This window comes from Lonchura striata, chromosome 17 (genome assembly GCF_050655825.1).
Source record: "Lonchura striata isolate lonStrDom1 chromosome 17, ASM5065582v1, whole genome shotgun sequence".
In the NCBI taxonomy this organism is placed as follows: domain Eukaryota; kingdom Metazoa; phylum Chordata; class Aves; order Passeriformes; family Estrildidae; genus Lonchura; species Lonchura striata.
The window spans coordinates 10,392,696-10,411,960 of record NC_140719.1 but is presented as its reverse complement, the minus strand read 5'-3'; the positions used below and the strand labels follow the sequence as shown (position 1 = coordinate 10,411,960).

Below are 19,265 nucleotides of genomic sequence, written 5' to 3'. Positions count from 1 at the left end.
AAAAGAACTTCAGCTCAATAACATCATTTCTATTTCACTTTCAAATGAACTCTTCCCCAGCTCATGTGTGTATCAGCCTGGTGGTGTCTGTGGGATTAACTGACCTCCCCTCACCCTTTTGTTTCCACACTCCCATCTCCATGGTGGAGTCACTGCAGGATGTGTGTCTTGAAACCTCAGTGCTGCTTGAAGGAGGGAAGGGACAGGGCAAAGCTGGAGCAGAGTCCCCAGAAGCCCTGAGGGCAGGATGTGGGTGCTTTGGAACAGGTTATTTTCCTTGGGAAGGGTGTTAAGAGAGCTGGGGTGTTGTTGGTGTAGACAGGACTTGTTGGGAGAATGAAAGTGCTGAAATGGATCAGGGAAGTGAGGTCAGAAATCTGCTGTGGTGGCAAAGGTGTGACAGGTGGGAGAAAAATCACAGAGAAACTGCAGGGCAGGAGAGAGGTTTGTAGCCTGTGGCTAAGCTGCTTCCAGACCTCGAGTGCAGAACTCTGTAGAATGGAAGAAATTTCAGGATTTAAAGAGTCCCTTCTGCAGAGTACCTGAAGTTAACACAGTTGGGTGTTTATTCCATCACAAAATGAGTGCATGCTGTTTCCTTTTATGATCAGGTGGCATTTTACAGTCACTTTGCACTGAATAAATAAAGATGAAGGTGCTGGATAATTAATTAAAAAAAAAAAATCTAGTCCAATATGTTGAACATGGAGAGAATCTGTGCCTGAAGAAAAATCAACGAACTCAGAGGACTCTGGTTGCCTGCCAACATTTTTTACCTACAAAAGCAAAGAAGGGGAAGGATGTAGCAAGAATGAACACTGTAATCCACAATTACAGCCTTTCTCATTCATAAATTACAAAATGCTGTTTCCAGCTCATGGGCTGGTTTCATTTGTTTGTCCTGGGGCATTATAGGTGTGCTCTGTCATAAAGCAGTGGGGAAATTGAGCCAAAGTTGATGTAGAAGGTATTTTTTTTTTTTTGCCTTTCTCCCCCAGTTCCAGCACTGTTCCCTGTGTTCAGGTTTAGCCTGTCACAAAGCTGCTTGGCTGGAATACAGATCTGTCTGACAGCTGTGCCCATCAGCAGACAACTTCATTAAACCTCATTAAGATGTCATTTCTCTGCCTTATTTCCCACCTCTTGGCTCTAATTAAAACCGTCTCTCTCTGCATCCCAGGCGGTCCTAATTTTCTCTGGGTACCTTCTGCAAGTTTTCTCCCTTTACGACCTCGGCGAGGAAAATCCAGCATCCTAAATGCTGTTTATCCAGCCACTTTGGAAAAGACAGCTCTAGACCTTATCCTGAAGCATTCCCAGAGCACCCAGCAGAGATCAACACCTCTGAGGCTTTGTTTGCTCTCTCAAACTGTCTTTAAAGGCTTGGCTGATGCATCCTTTCCCCTTGGATGTGATAATTTCTCTGGTGGAACCAGGTGTGTCTTGGCTGGGTTTGGAGGGTCCAACTGGTCATGGTGCAGTGCTGGGGGTGTTTGATTAGTGGGGATACCTTGGTTGGCTGAAAAGTGAGTGCTGTTGAGTTATCCTGAGCCTTCGCCAAGTAGTTTCTGATCTCTGCAGCCCTGGATTTGTATTCGAGTGTTGGAAAGTGTTTGCTGTGAAGGAAGGCTGTGAAAGGGGTCTGTTTCTAGAGGTGGAGGCATTGCAAAGGTTTAAGCAGTGCAAAATCTTTAAGGATTCCAGGTTTTGTTGCAAAGACTTATTTGTGTTCTGTCCCCCGGTGTTCGCGGCCCAGCAACACACATTGCATCCATTTTCTAAAGATGACTGAGAGAGGTGGGAGACGTGTCCACACAGGGAGGTACAAAAAGAGACTGAGATGTGGATTTTTAATCCCTGCCTCTACAGCCTTTCCCTGGGAGGGGATCCACGAATCCTCTGTGCTCCGACTCAGGCAGGGCTGCCCCATCCCCTCCTCTCTGGCTCTGCCTTGTGGACACCTGCAAACTCTGTGCTGGTGCATTTTCAGCCTGCCAGGCCCTGCCTCCTTCCTACCTTCTGTTCCCCTTTTCATTACACCCCCTTGTACAGTAAAGCCTCCCGTCACGCTGCCATTACTATTATTATTGCAGATTTACTGCACTTGCAGAGTGAAGTGATTGCAGTGACAAGGCCCAGCATTTTTCCCTCCTTCCCCCCGCGACAGCTTGAAATCAAGCCCTTCATTTGCATTTACATGATCTTGCTGTGCAGCTTATGAGATCGGGAGATTTATTTGCTACTTAGCTTGATGTTTGATTACACTCTAAGAAGGCAGTGAGCTACAAAGTGCAGGGATACATCAGAACTGAGCTACTGAAAGCCTCTGGGGGACAGTAACTCAACATCAGGTTTAGGTAGATGAGAAAGGGAATGTTCAGTGTTTTGAGAAAGGCAAATTTGATGAGATTTTTTTTAAAGGTGGAAGGAAAAACTTACCTTTTTTTTTTTTTTTTTTTTTTGTGAGGAAGTAAAACAAGAATGTTGTTATAAAAACACACCTGAAAAATCTAGGTTTGTTAGTGCAGAAGAAATCCTAGCAGGGGCTGGTGGCTGCTGGGCTGCCTGGCGCCAACTGCTTGTAACTTCCACTTCCAAGCAGATTATTAATAATAAGTTGGCAGTTGTCTTCAAAGCTTTTCATAAGCATTAAAGGTCAAAGCCAAAGGAAGTTCTGCTTGATGGACGACCACAAGTTCTATCCCTGATTTATTAAGCTTCAAAGCATGCCACTGAGCATTAACACTCTGTAATAGAGGGGAAACTGAGGCAGGGAATCAGTATGCCCATGCAGGACAGCAGAGGGAACAGAGTTTGGACTGTGGAAAGAAGAGAGTGAGACCAAATCATCCCAGCCTTCTATATCAGTGTAAGAATCTTCCTCTTTCCATATAAAAGGGTTAGGGTTGGGCAAACTGCTGCCTTTGGAGCCAGACATGGCAAAGCTCAAGGATCTTGCTGCGAGTTTAACTCCTTTAATTACAAGTACTCCAGACAGATCAGCCACACTGCTAACCCAGAGTACATCTACAAGTGCAATCTCCACTAACCTGTGCTCCTGCCTGACCTGCCCTAGGAGCTTCAGCCTAATTAGACACCAACCTTTGAGCGTCAGGTGTGGATTTGAATGATTTTCCCCTCTAGAAGCTGTGTTTTGTGTAAGGCCAGCAGCAGAGGTGTTTTGCCTCTCCCCGACCCCTAATTCGGCATTTACTCTTTCAGTGACCCCAAATCTGGCATTTTCCCCTTCCCGGGGAGCTTCAGTACGAGCTGGAGTCCAAGGCAGCAAAGTGGTCTGCAAATGCCTTCTTCTCCATTCCTTTGGCAAGGGAATGCAGACCTCAGTTTGCCTTCACCTGGAAGGGAGTGCAGTACACCTGGAACCGAGTGCCCCAGGGGTGGAAACACAGTCCCACCATCTGCCACGGACTGATCCAGGCTGCTTTGCTGGGCACCAAGGCCAGGCTGAAAGCCTGTAGCTCCCTGGATCCTCCTTCAGCCCTTCTTATGGATGGGTGTCACATTGGCCAACCTCCAGCCATCCGGGAACCTCCAGTGAGTCAGCACTGATGGCAAATCATAGAGAACAGCTTGGAGAGTCCATCCACCACTCCCCCATCAGAGGTGTCCCCCTCGCTGGGTTAGAGAGGACAAGGAGAGAAGGCAGGCTGCCCTTCCAGCCCAGGTTCTCCCTGCACAACCCCTGGCACCAGCCTCTTGCCATTCTCTTGCTTCCAGCTGGGCTGGAACACCAACAAACAAGGGCCACACACAGAGAGCCCGACACAGAAACCCCAGCCCAGGGAAGCACCCACTGCCTGGTACACTCACTGCACATTCCAACTGTTTGCACTTAGCTTTTAGTCTTGAAAATTGCCATGAGATATGCTATTACAATTAATCATTAACGACTTAAGAAAGAGTATACCCCATTACATAAAAGACTCCAGCAATGATCTTTATCCAACTTGTAAAATGGGCAGACTTGATGCGACTGAATAATTTTCCTCTCATCTGCACAAAATCATGAATGCAAGTCAGACTTTGAACCTGAAGTGAACACTGTGAGACCAGCTTATAATTACCAAAACTGAAAAAAAGAACAGCGTTTTCTAATGAATGACAAGCCACTAGGTGGAAATCTAATTTGGTCTAATTAAGCAGCCTTTGTGAGGATTTGTCTTTAGATGAAAAGAAGGAGCCAAAGAGATCTAAATGCAAATGAACTCTATCATTTTGGTTTTAAAGAGCCAGGCAGATATGAAAGTATTTGTGTACACAGTACTTGCATTTGTCTTCATGGGTGTATTCACCTTGTAGTTTTCCATTGAAAAATCCTATTTGCCCCAAAATTATGTGACTCTGAATATTAGTCACTCTTTATGGAGTTAGTAGATAATGTGCTGTTGAGAGGACAATTTTAGCAGTACGGCATAGCAACTGTTAAAGCTGCTTTTCTCTGTAACAAGAGTGCTTCTTTCTGCTGTTTGAAAATGGCTTTAGAAAAAGAAAAAAAATAAAAAAAAAGGGATGTTTTTTGCTAAGGAGTCAGATCCCAGGTCTGCCACTGTCGATGCGTGGCACCGTATAACTCTCAGGTCTTCGGGGGCACCTGCTGGACCCTGAGCTCCTCCTCGGCGCCTCCGTGTCAGGATGAATTACTTCAGCACTGATAAATCACCAACACCTTGCCCAGTTGTGCTATTTCTGCTGATTCTGCCGACAGTCGCCACGCTGGGAGCAGCCAGCCCAGGTACAGCCCCAAAGGCTGAGGCTCACCGAGGTGTTTGACTGTAATTGAGATGGAAATATTGAAAACGATCTTCTCCTGCTCTATTAAATCCGCTCCTGACTTTAAGATAAATTTGTGTCTGTGTAAGGTTTTTGTGCCAGCGCTGAAGGTCAAAGAAGCACATGTGTTTCTGTAGAGGGTGTCACAGCTTGTGAAGTTCACATCAGCCCTTGCCTGCTCTCAGTTCTGAGGAAGAAATGTGGGCTGCAGAAGACAAAGCCCTTGGCTGGAGGCACAGGTTATTCAGGCTAAATGAATGTGCAGGTTACAGTTACTGCTGAGTGAGGTCTTACCCGTGCCTGATTTTTCTAAAGCTACAACCACCATTCACCTCTAAAAGCAGAATGGGCCTGGGATAGATTTGAGGACACGTAGGGACAGTGGCAGGGAGGTTTGGGACAGCATGGGATGGTCCTGGAACAGGATGGAGAAGGACCTTTCTGAGTCCTTGCTCTCCCTACAAGCAACATCAGTGGGAAAATGGAGACATGGATGGGCAGATCAGTGTGGAAAAACCAGGAAAATAATTCTGCCTTTGATGAGGCAGCAGATTTGGGAGCTCAGGGTAAAATGCGGATAGAATAACACAGAGCAGCATGGCAAAAAAAAAAAAAAAAAAAAAGCAATTTTGCCATCTTTGCTGTTGACTTCCCAGAGAAAAGGGAGGCCACAGAGGATCTGGAAAGGGTGCAGTGGGGTTGTCTTTTCCCAGAGAAGCACAGCCCTGGCGATACCTGCTATGCTGCAAACCCTGAAGTCAAACTCTGCCAGGGAATGCTATTGCTCAGTGACTGGCTTCAGTGAGGACACCGAGGCTTAGCTGAGAGAGCAGTGTGGGCTACTTGAGAATGAGAGAACATTCTCTAATTGTTAAAGAGAATGGACAGTGGCTTTGTTTTTTGGCTTGGTTTTTTCTTTTTTTTTTTTTTAAGGTTCAGTCCCCTTTCAGCAGTTATGACCTTTTCTTTGTGTTTCAGCCTTAATAATTTCTGTTCTTTGAACCTTCCCATCTGCTACTTCAAGAAAAATCCCTTTATGTTCTCAAGACCAGATGTTGGCCCAGATTATGTCCAGAGCAACCCAGCTCAGTGAAGCTGCTGCTTACACCATGAAACTCCCTGCTGCTGCTCCAACTTCATATAGGTAGTTTTTATTTGGCTCCCCTGCTCTTATATGGGTGCAATAGAACATACTAAGCTAAGTGCTGCCAGTATAGCCTTCCTATAAGTCACACTGACATTAAAGGAATTGAATTCAAGTGAGAATTTGACTGTGGGCCTTTCAGAGCAGACTGGATATGACATTTCCTATATAGTAAAATAGTTCCCCAGCAGCACAGACCTCTGATTCTGAGGCCAAATTAAATCCCTGGCTGCAAATGAGATACTGGCTGCCTTGAGAGCTACTTGTTATTTCACAGCAGAATTTGTCTGAAGTCAATACACTTGTGGTACCTCCTAGAAGAAAATTCAAATATTTCAGATGAGGAGAGAACTTGTTAAATTCAGGTGAACCTCTGGTTCAGGAATCTCTCAGCTTTCACTCAAGGAGAAACTCTAATCTCTGATCAAAGATGCAGGAACTTACCAACTTCAGTCACCTCATGTGCAGAATAATCTCCATTTTCATTAGAGAATAGATAAAGTTTTTGCTGTTAAAAAAGGATGCTGTTTCTTTAATGTAATAAAACCTCAGCAGGACAGAACGTCTTTACTAGACTATCCCTCACTATTCCCACAAGAAATCAAATATAATCCTATTTAAGAAGCTTTAAATAATTTTGAGCTTTCATATTGACTTATTAAAATGCAGCTTAAAAAATGCCTTCCTTGCAATCCCTTTACAAGGGTCAGGGATATAAAATTTGAAGAAATATGATTAGTAGATCAGTTGGAAAGATATGCGGCAGCTTCCAATTTTATTATTTAAAATGCCCTTTAGGAAGAAAAGGTGATTCTGTAAAAAAAGTGGCACCATCTCTCTGAAGGAATCCAGTCCTGGGGCTTCCAGTCCTGTCTCCTGCATGCAGAATTCAAGGCTTCTGCCAGGTTTTTCTTAGACCTGAAGAGCCCTTGCAGCTGGGATGGAAGAGCTGCTTTCTGTGTGCTCCTAGTCCACAGAAATTGAGGCTTATCAGGCTCAGGCACAGAATAAGCCAGGAGCACCTGTGGCCATTCCTGCCTGGTTCAGAAGACAAAGTGATAACAGAGATGCAAATATGCCCCAGAGGACAGAGGAACTTCAGGGCTGAGCACAGGTACAGTTTGGCCCCCAGAGCCTTTCCTTTAGCACCTGCAAACTTGGAGAGATGAAGAGCTGTAAACTTTCAGATGTTGGTAGGAGTGGGATCAGTCCCTTTTTCACTTTCTAAACACTATGTGTTGGAATAGAAAATGATAGGATGAAACAAGGCTCCTGCTGTGCTGACTTGAACTCTCTGCAGGGTGAACTGTGTCTCGAAGCAGCAGCTGCAGACTCCACCTGAATCCTGAGAAGTCCAGGCAAAAATCTTCTTCCAGCAGATTTCAGTCCAGTTGCCCGTGTTCATTCCTGTTGAGTTCAGAGGAAGTGCAGTTCCCCTGGGATCAGCAGGGTTGTAGGGATGTAAATGATGAGACAATTTGACCCCACTCTTGAAGAATATTAAATACAGCAGACATTCAAATCGTGCTGTCAGTTGGGCACAGCTCCCATTAAGCACCGAGAGCCTTGTGCTGATGCAAGAACCTGCCCGAATCATTTGCTCTGTCCTACAGCAAAATGTATTCAACCTGCTGAAATGTAACTGCAAAACCCAGGGAGCAAAATCACACCCTGCCCATTACACTTACAGCCAGCTGCTGTGAAATCCTAATGTGTCAGGCTTTCTCCAGGAAATAAGGTAACTAATAACTTTACTCCTGCCTAAGGCTGGACTTTGGTCAAGGCTGTCAAAGCTCCTATGATTTTCCAGTGTTTTTGAAAAAAATATCCATGATTTTGACATTTTCTCACGTGTGTGAGCAAGCAGGGAGCTGTGATAGCTGAACTTGCCAGAGCTGCAGTGCTCAACCTTGGCTGCTCTGCAAGACAAACACCAAAGGGTCCTGAGCCCACTGGTGCCTGTTTTCAGCTCCTGAGGAGCTCAGTGGCAGTCAAACAGGATTGACTCCTGACCAGAGTTTTCTCCTGTGGCAGAAAATGCAGCAGTGACACCAAAGGCAAGACCAGCAAGCATTGGAGAGATCCTTAATCCTCCAATGAGGTTTTACCCTGCCCTGTCTTCATAATTTTCTATATTTAGGACAATAATTGTGAAATTGGGCTGGGGAGTTGCTGCCAATGCTTTAAAAACTCTCATTGCCTATAGTTTGATCTTATAAACGGTGCTAAAAACATGGCAGAAGTTTTGTGGCTTACAAATTAATGTTTGCTTTCTTCACTCTCTCTAAATATATATTTCTAAAATTCCCCATAATTCTACATCTGACTCACTCATTGCTTTCCCCACCAAATTTTCTCAAGCCCGTTCCAGCTCTGCTTTGTTCTGCTGTTTTTCTCTCCACTCCCATTTTTTTTTTAAGGATAGAACATAAAGGCTTGGGTACTGCTCAGGTATCACATACATGAGCAGCCCAATTGCTTTCCAAGGGGCAACCTTCTGAAGCAACCAAGAGTTGGCTCAAAAAAGTCACTTCCTAATTGTATCATATTTGCTAAATCAGATGTTTTACGAGCTGAAGAATTCTCCATGTTCCCTTTGTGTTCAGCCATTACAAAAGGCTCCTGCTCTGCTGGAGTTCTGACCCATATTTTCCCTGCTGCAGTCCAAATTTTGTTGGTAAAAGGTAAAAAGAGGGGGGGGAAAAATCTCTGCCTCATCATATCCCTCCCAACCCCTGTTCAGCTGCTGTGGTATTTTCCTTCATTATGCTGCTGCCTCAGACTGTAAACCTCTCTAATTTCCTACATCGCAGCTATTTATTTAAATGCTAACTCGCATTATGAAGTGATAATCCACAAGCGCAGGAGATAATTTATGAAGCATTTAAATTAAGAGGAGCAGCTAATTGGGAGCATGTGTCTTATAAGCCTTGCTAACACCAGAAAACTACAAATTAGGGAGAAAATGGAAGATATTTTTATCTTACTTTTTTCTTTTGTAATGCACTGAGGAAAAATATTACCATACATCACAAAACCACTGCTGCTCAGAAGTCTTCTGTTGTTGGCTTCGTAGTTACTGGAACACACAATGCTCTCATTATTACAAATTCCTCATTATAACACACAAAATCATCTTTGCTCTCAGAGAAGGTGGAACGAGGTGGGGTTTTCTCCAAATAAAGCGGAATAAATTTTCCAGGAAAGGTCCCCTTCTCAGCTGCATGCATTAATTTAAAAGAGCTAAGACTCCCTTGTTATATAGCAATGTTAAAGTGCATTTAATTTAGGACTGCATCAGGCTGTAAGAGTTTTATAGGTTTTTGTTGAAGTGGGAATGAACATAAATGGCTGTGAATCAGGGAAAAGCAAATGTGCTGTGGCCACAAGGCTGAGGGAAGGAGTTTTGGATGCTCTGTTCAGATTTTTGACACCAAAGTCACAAACTTTGTTTTCACTGCAGCTTTGCAGTGGTTTATTCATTAAAAAAACTAATATTGACCTGAATCTGAATAGCAGTGTGCCCCATGCTGTGCATTTCCCAGGATCCAGCTGGATAATGGAGATGGCTTCACTTAAAGCTGCTGGCATGGGCTGAAGAGAAAGGAGGACACCCAGGCCAAGAAAACAGCATTGGGGAAGGTGATAATTATCCCAACTTGAAGGTCACAATCCTGCACCAGATTCCCTGGGAGGTGCAAGGCTGGGTGTCCTCAGGAGGCAGCTGCTTTTCTCTGTAAGTGCAGTGCCCTTTGGTGGGGTTTTTTTGGGTGTTGGTGTTTTGATCAGAGGAAACGTCTGGGATGGTGTCCCATAGGAGCCAGAGGTTTCTCTGCACTCCCCAAAGATCATCCAGGGCATCCAGAGGAATGCACGAGCACAGCTCTGAGGGAACTCCTGGCATGTGGAGCCTGAGGCTGACAGTAAGGACCACCTTAACATGGAGCCTTCTGCCAGCCTCCAGCAGCCACTTCAGTTTTTGTACAGCTGAGCTGAGATCTTTAGTTAGGATCCTCCTTTACCCAGCAACCAATTCTTGTGGCTCCCTTGTGTGGCTGCTGGAGACAGATTTGCTGTTAGAGTGAAATATTGTGTGCACACCCTGCCTGGCAGGGTGCTTGGGAAGCACAGCGAGATCCTTGGACAGAGGATGCTCTGGCAGTGTGTGTGTGTGTGAGTCCAACCCCTCTACATGAGTGCATGTCTAGAAAATACCTGCCTCTAATCTCTGCATTCTTGTTTTTGCTCTTACAAATCTCCCTTTCTGTGTATCCTGTCAGCAAACAGGCTCTGGCATTATTGGAGCTGCTCCTCGATTCGAAGGAAACCATAAATTTGAAACTTCAATCATATCTTTATGATCATTCAGCAAACAGAGATGGAGGATTTATTCAACATGGGATAGCAAAGGGGAAACTGCAGGGGGTTATTGCAGGAGATATTGGTTTAGCTAAGGCAGAACTGCTCCCTCGGGCCTCTCTAGGGCCGAGCCAATGAACAATGGCACCAATGACAATAACAAGGCAATTATGGGGAAGAGGGTGAGGAGGGGGTAATGCTTTGTTAAAGGTAGAGGTAAGATTCCAGCATGGTGTCTCTTTTGTGTGCTTTAGGAACTAAAGGATGGTGTGTCTGCCCGGGGTGGTCTTATTAGGAGCTGGTGATCCTAAAAACACAGCGAGTGCTTCAAAGTGCCTGTAGCTTGTAAGTGACTGTGCTGCTCTTAGGAATTTATGATGATTTCCTCCCTAATTAAATAGGGCTGGCAATGGGTTCTCCTAATCTATGCTGCACTCCAGGGCAGAAAAAAAGTATATAAACCTCTGCTGACAAAGGTTTGTCTCTCTGGCTGTGTGATGATGTTGGTTTTTCTGCATTTAGAACTAACTCTTAGTCCCAGGAGGAGACTTTGCTGGGAAGATGCTCAGACCTTCAGCCAGGTTGGCCACAGTGTTGTGCCACAAACATTAAAACAGCTCTTCCACCAATTTGGCCTGGAAAGGCTGTTTTGAGATCACCCTGTGACCTGGTGCCCAGCCTTGCACTGCTCCCAGCTTCCCATTCTAGATTGTATTTTTAATAACAATAGCCGACTTTCAAAATCCTGACTGGAGAGAGAAGCTCAGTCCTTAGGTTTCAAATACAAAAAGACTTCTGAACAACAAAAACAGCATCTACATTTGTTGTCACGGGGATCAAAGTGGGGAAGCACTGGAGGGGTAGCTCCTGTGGGCTCAGCCTTGTCCTGAGGTCCTCCAGCAGCAAAGTTTCCTGAGCACAGAATGGGAACACAAAAGCCTTGGCACAAAGGGGTGGAAATATTCCTGGGCGAGCTGGATCCTGCCACTGCTGCCAATGGATGGGACTTGCATGAAATTACCATCTTTTCAGGGTGCAAGAGACACAAACCTCTCTTTTTTTTTTTTTTTAATTTAATTTAATTTTTTTTTAATTTTTTTATTTTTACAAAACGATGCGACGGTGCAAAAGCAGGAGCCCAGCCTATATTGCCTCCCCTCCCCTTCTTTTAAACAATTTTTTTCCTCTCTTCCTTCCCCTCGTCAGCCCCTGGGCGGTTTGTTTTTGCCTGCAGAAGGAAATTTGAAATATAGTGGAGGGGTGCAGGCAGCTCTCCCTGTGGCCCTGCCCCTGATGGCAGGAATGCAGCCATAAAATAACCCAGCGCCATCCGTAACCTGTCGCCACAGCCCCTCTCCGAGGTGAGAGTTTTCCTCCCTGCCGTGGCTGTTAGCTGCAATGTATTTCTCCCTGCACTAAGCACCATCTTTCCCAGGGCTGCATTACAATGATTTATAAACCCCATTTCTGGGGGAAACTAATAGATCAAAGTGAGGAGAAGGAAAAGGAGACATGAGCAGCTGGAAGAAGATATTGAAGCATGAAACAAAAACAGGAATGAAAAAGTAGTTTGTGGCACTAGTGAGTTGTTCTGTGCTGCACTTCTATTATTGAAAAATAATAGGGGGAATCTGTATTTTAATCCATTTTTTAAAAGAGATGTTCAAGTAATCTGAAAAGCTCTACCTAGAGCCAGCTTGCTTTTGAGTGCTTGTGCATCTCTTACAGAACCAAACACTTATTTTTCTGTTTAGCATTTTCCTGTCTATTCTCATGTCTTTTTTAGACTTTCCATGATTTTTAGCAACATCTAGGTTTTGTAACAGGGTAACTGAAAGCATTGCATGGAGGACTGATGCTCCTCTGGAGCTGAGCCTAGGATGTGCTTATTCCTGAGCTAAGACTTGGTCAGTTGTTACGCAGGGACTTCATGGACTGAGGTCAGGGTGGCCAGTGAGGGGCTCTGCCTTTGTTTCCTCTCCTGCCCAGTGGAGGTGAATGGAGGAGCTTCATCACATAACTCTCAGCATCAGTCAAGCTAAAACCCGACTGAAGCCAGCCAGGAGCACAGACCAATGCTCATCTCTTAGTTCTACAATGATTAATGCATCAGTGTTTGTAAGAGCTTTAGTGATACAGAGCTAATTGGGCTTTTGTGTGTGTTCTGCTTGTCTGGTTCAGCACCAGACATCCCTGACTTCAAACGTAGGCAAGGCTGGAGAATTAATATGAAAATAACCATAATCCTTGTGGGGCGCTCTGTATATTCACAGGGCAGCACAAACCTTCTACCTCCCATCTCCCCAAGTCGAGTGGATGTGAGAGCAAACGTTACACACCTCTGATGAAATGCACTGAGTAGGACAAACAGCAGATTTGACAGAAAACAGACGTGTGTGCCAAGACCACAGGGGCTTTTCCAAGAGATTGTACAGAGCCATGAAAGGGAAGCTGAAGAATTATCCCCAGGCACATCCCAAACTTCTCAGAGGTTTGTAGGTTTCCATTCAAAGTAATTTTTTTATGTTTCTGTTGTTTAAATTTTCACTCTGCCTGGCAATTTTCTGTTGCCAGCTAATGCTGCAGTGCTGTGTTCACTTTAGGCTGCCTAGTTTGCCTTGGTTCCTGATTTCTGCTCCATCCTTTGGTGTTGGTAAAGGGTTCCTGGGGGAATTCAGGTGCAGGGGATGTTCATGGATGTGCATAATTGATACTTCTCACAGATAACACAGGAAACAAGCACGTGTTGAACTGCTCTGCACAAGGAAGGGCTGTGCTTGTTCACACAGAGGAGCTGTGGGGGCAATCAAATGATGTATTTTCATTTTGGTGACTTTGTAAAAAGCATGGCCTAGGGAAGATACATCCAGGATGGCATTCAGGAGCAAACATCCATGATAAGATCTGCTTTCAGCTCCACGTCTCACTGTTGATAAGAGAGCCACACATTGCCACTGGCAAGATCAACACCTGCCCATTCAAACAATCTTATGGGTCTCTTCCACCCTGAGATATTCTATAATTCATGGCTGAGCCTAACTTTGGCTCAGAGCTTTGATCAGTAAGAGCTGGGTGAGTTAAAATGAAAATACAATTAATTTCTTTTTAATTTTTTTTTTTTTGCTCATGCCCTGTGCGACACATCTAAAAACACGTTTAAAAATGCTTCAAACAAGAGAGGTGATCTTGATAAAATATTCAACCCTTTCCTTCCTTTGGCTGTGCAGCCCCAAGGAGCCCCACAACTCATGGTGGTGTCTCACCAGGCAGCTGCAAAGGCCCTGTTTGGAATCCTGCATGGATCCAGGACTCTGCTGACCAGAGCCTGATGCAGCTGCCTGTCCTGTGGACCTTGCTCTGGTAGCTGCAGCCCCTATTACAACAGGTAGAAAAAAGCATCCATGCTCTAATAGCTATTGTAACCCTCCTAAAACTATGACAAAATCTCTCTTCTGACTCCCTATGGCCCAGGCAGTCTCTACTCTTCTTCTGTTTCCTGTCTGCAGAGTGAGCTGGCAGGATGAAAGACAGCTGGGCAGGTAGGGAGAGCTGAATGTGGACTAAGAGCTGCCAGAGGAATATGAGAAGAGAATTTTGCCCTATAAGCTTTAATAAGGTGGTGGGTTAAGAGAAATGCAGCTAGGGAGAAAGATGGGGAATGTTCTCTCTTCAAATGGGCACTGCTTCAGTTTGTAAAAGCACCAGGGATTCCCCATGTGGCTTAATTTATTATTTTCCCACTCGTTAAATGCCAAAACAATAAAGCAAAATCTATTGTTAGCTTTAAAATGCAGGTGATTTGCATATGGCTGTGATAGTCCTACTGCTGCCTTCATTTAAACTCAGTAAGCCGAGGTACCTTTAAAAATTATGACTTGTTTTACATTTAATATACTGAACTATGTTAACATAATATTAAGAGGCTGACTTCACAGCTTAATTGCTGATCACGTAGAAGGCAGCTCCAGCAGCAGCATTAGTCTGGCAGAGCTGTGCAGCCTGGGATGAGCAGCTGGAAGAGCAGCCTGCACAAAAGGGCTCAGAGCTGCCCCTTGCCTGCCATGATTCCCCCTCTAAGAGCACCCTGGAAACCCAAAATCATTTTTATTCCCATGTGTTAGGAGGTATTTGGCTCCCTAATGCAGAGCAGAGGTTGTGCAGGGCGTAATTGCACCTGGACAAAGCAGTGTTAGAAAATCAGGTGGGTTTTTCCCCCATCCAGTAGGGTTTTGCAGAGGGGGAAGGAAGGCACCATTCCCTGGCAGAGCTGGACACACACTGCTCTTCCCAGCCACAGGTCTCCGAGGTTGCTGCAGGGATTGTGCACTTCTGGTGTTGGTGTTGTATATTCTCATTTTCTTCCTTCCTTCTTTGACCCTTGGTTGTGTCAGGCTGAATGCAAAGAGGGCAGGAATGGGAATGGGAACCAGGCCCACGCAGACTCTTAACCTCTCCTTGGATCCAGAGACCCTCTGACAATATTTTGGTCGATACAGTTGGCTGAAGCTGCTTGGGAAGGGTGAATTACTGCAGTTTCCTTTACTCCCTCTGTATTTTCAGCATCCTGAACCCTGGGCCAGCACTCAACAGCAGGGCATCACCTTTAAGGAGGCAGCTCCTGCAAGTGGCTGACTGGTTCTGGATGCCCAAACCTCCAGCAGGAAAGTGGCACTCGGTGCTGCCCTTCTTGTACATTGTCAGAAATGTAATTAGGATCCAAATATTGCCCCAGGATGTGCCCAAAATAAGAGGGATCCTAGGCTTTTCAGGAGCTGAAAAGGTATCCAAGCATTACCAGTTACTCACACCCCTGTGTCTCTGACTTCCACACATGGCTCAGATTTTGAGGTCTGGACTCCTGAAAAAAAATTGCCTCTGTGAAAAAAAGCATTTAGATTGACAGAGATGTGCACCAAGTTCTAGCCCTATATGATTTAAAAGAGCAAAGTTATAGGCCCCTGAAAATTGAGGTTTATAATAGAAGCACTGGCAAACCCTTAACTACAGAGAAGCTACCAGGCGTTGCAACAATAATTGGGAAGGGAGGGAAAAAAAATCACACTGTGTTTTTCAGTGCTTAGCTAAGAAATACAACAACAGAGTTTATTGCTTGCAAAACACAGCTGCACTGCCTCAAATTGGATGGAAAAACGAACCCTGATAATTTATTACACCCCTAAAGTCACAAGAATGTACCCATAAATTACTTTTTTGGAGGGGGAGGGAAGTGGTACCACTGTAGTCCATTCTGCACAACCTACTTATTAGTATCATAATTTATTATTATTATGCCCTGCTGCAAATAGAGAGGCAGATAAAACTCAAATCTATTAAAACAACCGCTCCACTTTCTCTGAGCCACTGAGGGACACCATTCCAAAGGAAATGAGATAAATTACTAAGACAAATGTATGGGTCTTGCATTAGAGCACGTAGCTTGTATATATGCAAGAGCAGGAGGATAATTCAAGCAAAAAAAGAGTCATGTGAAGTTTTACCATTCAGGATTCATCACAGAGGTACTGGGATAACATCAAGTGGTCAATTAAATATTTCTAATGTATAGATTTTTTTTCCTCTCCCCCAAGATACTATGTGTTCACTTGGAATGAATTTGCAAAGCTGACATAACTGCCCTGCTTCTATTGCAAATGTACCTGGATCAGCATGTATTTAAAAATATGCTTTATCCAGTTATCGTGAGGAAGCAGACACTGTAGTGCTAAGCCTGAAAATTACATTTATAGTATATATATGTAAAAATAGATATAGCCAAGTGGTGCTAATCAATTACAAAGCTGATTTGAATTTAAGGTTGATGAATGATTGTTTTAGATTCCCAAAAGGTCAAAATGGCAGAACCAAAGGTAACTTTATCAAGTTCACCACGTGCCTCAGCTCATGTGTCAACAGGAATTTTTGTACTATTTTTCCTTCTTTTCATTTCTTTCCTTCCTATTTTTCCTTCTCTTCAGCAGGCAGCTGGAGCAGCAGTTTTTAATGCTGTCCTCCACTTTCCTGTCACATGGATGGATTAGCAGAAATGATAATTGTTTTTGGGAGGTTATTGCTCAGTTGCCCTCTTCAGGACATGGTTATTGCAGTCGGGATGAGTTTGGTGCTCTTGGCCATAGTCACTGGGGTATAATAGAGCCCTGGTTTTGGAAGCTGCTACTCCAAAATGGGTTTGGGTACAAAACTGCCAGGTTTGAGAATAAACCTGGCAGCAACCTTCTTTCTACACAGTCAATTTTTGGTTTTCAATTTAATTTTTCTTTTTTTTTTTTTTTTAATATAACTACTATGTACGTGATACAAGTTCATCTGGACTTTCCTAAGTGGTGTTTACTCTTTATATTGATGGTGATACTGGGAGGGAAAAATGGAAGTATATAAAATTATTTCCTTTTTGAGATAAAAGGTACATGAAATACACTCATAAGGCTACATTTGACACTGCTCCAAGTTTGTGCTTGGACATTTTTGCTCCTGCAACTTACCTAATTGTTTATGTAAGATCATGAGGGCAGAGAAGGCAGGAATTTATTCCACCTTAATTTGAATGTCAGTTGGCAAATCCAACAATTCCTGACTCTTTGTTCAGATCCAAGGTGTCAAACTTCCCAGGGAAAGCTGAATTTCCACTCTGCAAATAGCATGCTGTTGGTATTTCCTTCAGATGTGGCATCTGCCTCTAGCAAAGTGCAGGGCTATTATTTGGGCTGTTTTGGCAGTTTTTCTCCCACTTTTTGCCCTTTCCACAGGGAAATGTTCCATCTGCATGGCCTGGCAGTTTCTAGTATTTAGTTTGGTAGCTGCTTGCCTTCCTCCTGAGGTTTTGGCACTGCCCATTTACAAGCATGTCACTGTTAAAGGCAAGTTTCCAAGCCACTATTCCCTCTCCAAAAGGGAAGAAGGTGATAGGAACCCAAGCAGAGCAGGGGTAGTGAAATTTTAAAGTATTATGACACACATACATTTAATATTACATCACATGTAAGGGAACAAGCACATATGAGTGCAATATTATATGACAAATATAAGTCCTACAACGTTAAATTTAGTGCCTTGTGATTGATGATCCTTTGTTTCCAGGTTTTCCTCTCTGTATATATTATTTCTGTAGGATAAGCATCTTACCAGCTGGAAGAAACATACAACTTTTTTATTTTCTAGCATGTAATTTCTGTTTGATTCACAGCTAATAAATAGGTCATCTTGTACTTTTGAAATGCCAACATGCAGTAATTCAGTGAAATAGAGACTCTACATTAAAAAGCTGTCAACCCCAGTGCAATTTTCCTGCACCCTACGCTCTGGAAAGATACCTTGTCACTCATGGTTCAGCTCTGTTTTCCTGAAATATCTCTTCTTCTGCATAAATAATGAATATGGTTGCATGAAAATATCTGGCACAATGTCTGTTCTTCCTCCCACTCTAAGGAGCTGCAGTACAGGCTCTGTATTTATTGGTTGATCTTCCCAACAAATCTTGCTGAAATCACAGGGGTGGTAATAGCGTGGCCCCCTCCCAGGTTTTCTCTGTGCTAAGCCCATCCTGCCCTCCTGCCTCAAGGCAGGCAAGTGCTGCCTTCAAAACCACTTTGCTGTTTAATTCTTCTAAAAATGTAAAGGCTACAATGACACAGAGTAATTTAAAACACTTATTTGCTCTCAAGCTCTTTCCATTTCTAATGTGTCACGCAGGTCTTGCGCAGGAAAATAGCAGCCTGAAGCAGATCCCAATTAGGAGTTTTTAAAATTAATTCTATTTTTTAAAAAAGCTTGCTATAAACCCCACCAGATTACTAAGCCTGTTTTCTAATTCATATGATCTGAAACACACAGTTTTTTATGGCTTTCTGCTGGTAGCTCATTAGAGGTGAGCAAAGGATGGCAAAACCTGGTTCTGAAGCTCTGATTTCCACCACAAATGTTGGAATTGGGCTGCCCCGTTTGCTCATTGAAGGAGCCCTCCAATTTTCTGTTCTGATCATGGTGCATCCATGGGATCTCACTTCCTGAGGCAGTTTTCAAATGCAATGCAGGGAAATCTCTGCAGTGCTGATCTCCCAATCCCAGAGTATTTATAACTCACCCCCACGGCGCACAGACAAAATTTGAAGCCAAAGATGGAATCCTGCAGGTGTTGCTCACATGAATGGTTTCCCCTGATCCCCAGCTCGATAATGTGATGTGAGGCAGGGGCAATGCTGTTTGAAACTGGATCAGCTCAAACCATGAAAAATTTGGCAGTGCCTTTTGTGGGTTTGAATCGACATAAAGTTGAAACTTGCAGAACGTCAACCCTTAGAAATAGGGAAAGTGGGGTGTGCTAAACTCCTGGGAGGCAGGTTTTACAGAGGATAAAGCTGCTGAATCCTCACAGTGAGGTCCAAAAGTAATTTAAATCTCTTCCCCTCTCCCCCTGCTCCCAATTTCCCCATCCCAGTTGTTGTGAGATGCATCAGCTGAGAAGGAAAGTTGCAAAGTGACACTAATAAGGAGGGCTCAGACGCACTAAGAGTATTAAAAGGTTAGGTCATGGTGTGTTCTATTAAATAGAATATTAATTGAATTCTTGACATCTGAGGTGAACTGTGACATGCTCATGGGATAAATATTGCATTTAACAGAGCATCATGACCTAAAGCTGTAACTACCATTGAGCATCAGTGCCAATCCTTCACAATAGATCTTAGCCCCAGTCCTCAGGGTACGAATGCTCCCTTGGAGCTTTGGAAGCTTGAGCTTAAAACCAGCTTTCACATTTCTTGTTTCTGGTCTCAGTTAAGTCTGAAATTGCTTCTTACATCTCAAGGCTACACTCTGCCTCAGAGCTGTGGTTACAGACTCCTAATATAAAGCTAGAACTGGACATTTCAAATGCCACGTGCTACACGGTGCAAAAAAGGTTGAGAGAAAATTTCTCCATTTCCACCCCCACACCATAAAGAAGATTAAAACATTA

General features: G+C 43.9%; 1 protein-coding gene across 2 annotated transcripts in view; it reads right to left on the bottom strand.

Moving 5' to 3' along the window:
- CFAP77 (cilia and flagella associated protein 77) overlaps positions 1-19,265 on the bottom strand; it is a 57,229-nt gene that overhangs the window by 25,134 nt on the left and 12,830 nt on the right. The window lies entirely within an intron of this gene.